Consider the following 6,000-nt stretch of genomic DNA (forward strand, 5'->3'; position numbering starts at 1 on the left):
GGTAAACCTGTCGGTCATCAGAGGACTTCCATCTCATGTGTGATGAAACTTGACACATTCCTCTAAACGAACTTCGATTTATGTGATGTATTCCATCCTGCCTATCGCATCTTGGGTGTAACTTCAGTGCCATAACTAAGTTAGCGATAGGAGCTTGTGAGGCGTTGCAATCCCCGTGTACACATTTGCCTGACAGATGTGCTGTTTACAGAGTTAGTGATTAATGACTTGTAATTTTCACATGTCGGACGCTGCTGCTATGCGTTTATTGGGTTCCTTGTAGGATGTATCCCCCACTACTAACGATCATTTTATATAGGTCTGATGCAGGCATCGTATAATTTCTTAAAGGTGTTCGGATGTGAACAGTGGACACCATATGTCTCCGGAAAGCTATATTGTTCTTGTATCGAGCAGAGCAAGTGTTTTATGGTTCGATACTATAGCGCCGGCCGCGGTGGCCGAGCGGTTCTAGGCGCTTCAGTCCGGAACCGCGCGACTGCTACGGTCGCAGGTTCGACTCCTGTCTCGGGCATGGATGTGTGTGATGTCCTTAGGTTAGTTAGGTAAGTAGTTCTAAGTTCTAGGGGATTGATGACCTCAGATGTTAAGTCCCATAGCGCTCAGAGCCATTGAACCATTGATACTATAGCTTTTGGAAGAGAAATCGGGAAGGAGGAGGTATGTCATGAGCTTGAAATATATTTCAAATAACTTCCGGGAATTCAGCCAGGTAACACTTTCAGTGACCGCCGATATTTCGGCGGGAGGACACCCCTCCATTTTCAAGGCAAACTGCAACGGACAGCGGCGTACATGCAAATTTAACACCTCGGTTCTCGGACAGAAGCAGGAAAGATAACACACACACACTGAACACTAGTGCCACCAAAGATGACCAAAGTCAGAGCTATCGATAGTGAGACTATGAATTCGCAGGTGAGGTAGCATTGACTCTGTCCCTCTGTTTCTTGACAAGGGAGAGAGCCGGATTCCAAACAGAGTTTAAACAGAAACCTCCATCCCTGTTAACGAGGTTGCTCTTAACACCTATAGTGCGGTTCCCCCTATGTTATATGGCCTTCCAAAGGTTCACAAGGAAGGGGTTCCTTTCCGTCCTATAGTGAGCAACATCGGCGCTCCGACATATCGTGTATCCAAGCATCTTGCTTCTCTGTTGAGTCCACAAGTAGGTCGGTGTGAACATCATATCAGGAACTCAGCTGATTTTTTACGTCGTTTGGAGGGACTGAAGTTGAATGACTCTGATATTTTAGTGAGTTTCAATGTGGTCTCTCTCTTCACTCGTGTTCCTCTGTCTGATTCGTTGCGGTTAATTGAGGCCAGGTTTGGTGCTGAATTAACTAATCTCTTTAGGCATGTGTTGACATCCACTTACTTTCTATTTAATGACCAGTATTACGAGCAGACAGATGGAGTTGCGATGGGTAGTCCGCTGTCTCCTGTGATCGCAAATTTGTTCATGGAAGACTTCGAGGAACGTGCATTGGAGTCGGCGCCTTTGAAACCCGCCTGTTTCTTTAGATACGTTGATGACACCTTCGTTGTTTGGCCTCATGGTAGGGAGAATTTGAATGTCTTTCTAGAACATCTGAACTCGATCCACCCGAACATTCGTTTTACGATGGAGGTGGAAGAGGATGGTTGCCTTCCATTTCTTGACGTGTTGGTTAGGAGGAAGGATGATGGATCATTGGGACATGCAGTCTACAGGAAACGTACTCACACCGATAATAGTTGTCACCATCCGGCTCAGCGTGCGGGGGTACTTCGTACCTTGGTACACTGACGCTGAGACTTTGCCAGCTGAGCTGTCCCATCTTGAAGTTACATATCGTCAAAATGTTTATAGTGATAGATAGATTCAACGTGTGTTGCGCTATCGACCTACTGTACATCGGGTGATTGATGATAATTCTGAGTCAACACCTAAGTCTACTGCCTTCTTGCCTTACGTAGGAAACACGTCCAACAAGATCGGTCGTATTTTACGGAAATACGATGTGAAATGTGTTTTCCGACCTCCATCTAAAATTAGAGCACTTTTGAGTTCCGTTAAGGATGATCTTGGACTGCGTAAGTCGGGTGTATATCGTATTCCTTGTAGCTGCGGCATGGCATATATTGGTCAAACTATCAGGACCGTGGAGGACCGATGTACTGAGCATAAACGGCACACACGATTACAGCAGCCAAATAGATCTGGTATTGCCGAACATTGCTGGGATACTGGTCACCCCATGTTATATAATAACACCGAGATATTGGCATGCACGTCCAGCTATTGGGACATTGTTATTAGGGAGGCAGTTGAGATTAAATTAGCGAGCAACCTCGTTAACAGGGATGGATGTTTCTGTTTAAACTCTGTTTGGAATCCGGCTCTCTCCCTTGTCAAAAAACAGAGGACAGAGTCAATGCTACCTCACCTGCGAATTCATAGTCTCACTATCGATAGCTCTGACTTTGGTCATCTTTGGTGGCACTAGTGTTCAGTGTGTGTGTGTTATCTTTCCTGCTTCTGTCCGAGAACCGAGGTATTAAATTTGCATGCACGCCGCTGTCCGTTGCAGTTTGCCTTGAAAATGGCGGGGTGTTCTCCCGCCGAAATATCGGCGGTCGCTGAAAGTGTTACCTGGCTGAATTGCAGGAAGTTATTTGAAAGTTGTATACGCCGGGAGAAACTCAGGTCTCACATTGAAATATATTTCTCACAAAGCAGTATTAACAACGGTACAATCCATACGTCTGATAGGTCGGAAACGCCTGTGATCTAATATTATTGACCCGTTTTAAGTGCAGAACTTTGTAGCCTTAGGGCTGCGTGTGTTTATGTTCTCTCTCACCAATACCTTCCAGGTACCGATTCTAGACTCTCGAACAGTACTTTATAGTTGATTTACGTAAAAATGCGTCGAACTCCATCCATCTGGAGCTCCATCGCCTATAAAAATAATTCCTTTCTTGTTTTTCTTAACTGTCTGCTATTACATCACAGCACTTTCAAATATGTTACTATACATCGATAAGGAGTGCTAAGCTCCTCAGCATGGGCGCATTTCCAGAAATCTAGTGCACTTGGATCGGTGAGGACTCGGAAAGCCCAATTCATTCAAGAGACATGGAGTGTATCGGTCTTCTTCTGGACGGTTGCATATTAATTCGGCAACGCTGCTGCATGGCTGGTTGGTCAATGGCAGAGTGAGGAGGGTCTTTCACTCTCTAATTTTACCCTAAGACAGCGAGAGTGTTGTGTGTATGGGTATACAGAGAGAAAGATCGTAAATTAAACACTATGCTCGAGGTGAAAGAAATATGTGGAGCGCTGTCTGGTATACTTTGATGATTTATGTGTTCGAGAATTAACACTGAATGGACGTACTGCACAGTCATCTATCCATGTTCGCAATGATACTCGCAAAGTGGAGAGGGGCTGGTTCAGCTATGATACTGAAATTGGGGAATCTTGCTGTCACATGATTGGCTGGTGTTGAGATTATTGTAAAATTCTTCGCGCTATCAAATGTGAAGCTTATTATTAGAATACATAGATGGTGTCTTTTTCATCCCATCCGTTCACTGGTTACCACGTAATGATTGACTGATATCGCTTGTTTGAGAAGGGAACAAGTTTTGGTGGATGGGCAGCAACTCCTGGGGGGCTGCTAGCAGCGAAACAGTGATCGCGTACATGAGTACAATATGAGGAATCAGTTGAAAGGGACCGCTGAGTCGTCAGCTATTCCGTCAGTGTGAGAGACGAGTTTAAATTTAGAGCATGTGAATCACCTTCGGACTGTAGTTTGGAAACCTACGCCAACGCCGTAAAACTCATCCAGTTTGCTTATGTTGTAACTGTCTTTTATTTAAAATGTTACAGTGTTTGCTATCCGCCTAATAATATGATTCACACAGTGCAATGTCTAGTTTCCTGCGAGAACCCGTGGATCAGAACTTCTCAATGTCAGTTTAGAATCTGGCCCAGGTGTCGAAGTCGTGGCAGAAAGAGGGAAAGGTTTGACATTGTACAAAGGCGTGTTAGAAAACAGTGTTTGAAGCAACTGAACAGGACCAGAGGGAGCGTCTCATACGATCATTTGCCTAGAGTATAGGTGATCAAACTTTAAAGTGGCCTCTGCGGTGCCCGTATATTTACACTACTGGCCACTAAAATTGCTACACCAAGAAGAAATGCAGATGCTAAATGGTTATTCATTGGACAAATATATTACATTAGAACTGACATGTGATTATATTTTCACGCGATTTGGGTGCATATATCCTGAGAAATCAGTACCCAGAACAACCACCTCTAGCCGTAATAACGGCCTTGATACGCCTGGGCATTGAGTCAAACAGAGCTTGGATGGCGTGTACAGGTACAGTTGCCCATGCAGCTTCAACACGATACCACAGTTCTTCAAGAGTAGTGACTGGCGTATTGTGACGAGCCAGTTGTTCGGCCACCATTGATCAGACGTTTTCAATTGGTGAGAGATCTGGAGAATGTGCTGGCCAGGGCAGCAGTCGAACATTTTCTGTATCCTGAAAGGAACGTACAGCACCTGCGACATGCTGTCGTGCATTATCCTGCTGAAATGTAGGGTTTCGCAGGGATCGAATGAAGGGTAGAGCCACGGGTCGTAACACATCTGAAATGTAACGTCCACTTTTCAAAGTGCCTTCAGTGCGAAGAAGAGCTGACCGAGACGTGTAACCAATGGCACCCCATACCTTCACGTCGGGTGATACGCCAGTATGGCGATGACGAATACACGCATCCAATGTGCGTTCACTGCGATATCGCCACCGGCCGAGTGGCCGTGCGGTTCTAGGCGCTACAGTCTGGAGGCGAGCGACCGCTACGGTCGCAAGTTCGAATCCTGTCTCGGGCATGGATGTGTGTGATTTCCTTAGGTTAGTTAGGTTTAATTAGTTCTAAGTTCTAGGCGACTGATGACCTCAGAAGTTAAGTCGCATAGTGCTCAGAGCCATTTGAACCATTTTTTTGCGATATCGCCAAACACGGATGCGACCATCATGACGCTGTAAACAGAACCTGGATTCATCCGAAAAAATGACGTTTTGCCATTCGTGTACCCAGGTTCGTTGTTGAGTACACCATCGCAGGTGCTCCTATCTGTGATGCAGCGTCAAGGGTAACCACAGCCATGGTCTCCGAGCTGATAGTCCATGCTGCTGCAAACGTCGTCGAACTGTTCGTGCAGATGGTTGTTGTCTTGAAAACGTCCCCATCTGTTGAGTCAGGGATCGAGACGTGGCTGCACGATCCGTTACAGCTATGCGGATAAGATGCCTGTCATATCGACTGCTAGTGATACGAGGCCGTTGGGATCCAGCACGGCGATCCGTATTACCCTCCTGAACCCACCGATTCCATATTCTGATAACAGTCATTGGATCTTGACCAACGCGAGCAGCAGTGTCGCGATACGATAAACCGCAATCGCGATAGGCCACAATCCAACCTTTATCAAACTCGGAAACGTGATGGTACGCATTTCTCCTCCTTACACGAGGCATCACAACAACGTTTCACCAGGCAACGCCGGTCAACTGCTGTTTGAGTATGAGAAATCGGTTGGAAACTTTCCTCATGTCAGCACGTTGTAGGTGTCACCACCGGTGCCAACCTTGTGTGAAATCTCTGAAAAGCTAATCATTTGCATTTCACAGCATCTTATTCCTGTCGGTTAAATTTAGTGTCGGTAGCACGTCATCTTCGTAGTGTAGCAATTTTAATGTCCAGTAGTGTATTAGGCGGCAGTAGCTGTAGTTGCAGTTTGAGGTGATGGACTTGGTAAACCGTTAGGAGTGCGTGGATGGGTGCACGCTGCGGTATTCTGGGGGAGCATTGCGAAATCTCTTTGTCCACGCCGGAGCCCCACCGCAGCTTTGCGTAATTGCGTAAGCATCGGTGTCTAGATGACTTATATATCGGATGAAGTTAGTGGAAGT

The sequence above is a fragment of the Schistocerca serialis genome, chromosome 4 (genome assembly GCF_023864345.2).
Source record: "Schistocerca serialis cubense isolate TAMUIC-IGC-003099 chromosome 4, iqSchSeri2.2, whole genome shotgun sequence".
NCBI classification, from domain to species: Eukaryota; Metazoa; Arthropoda; class Insecta; order Orthoptera; family Acrididae; genus Schistocerca; species Schistocerca serialis.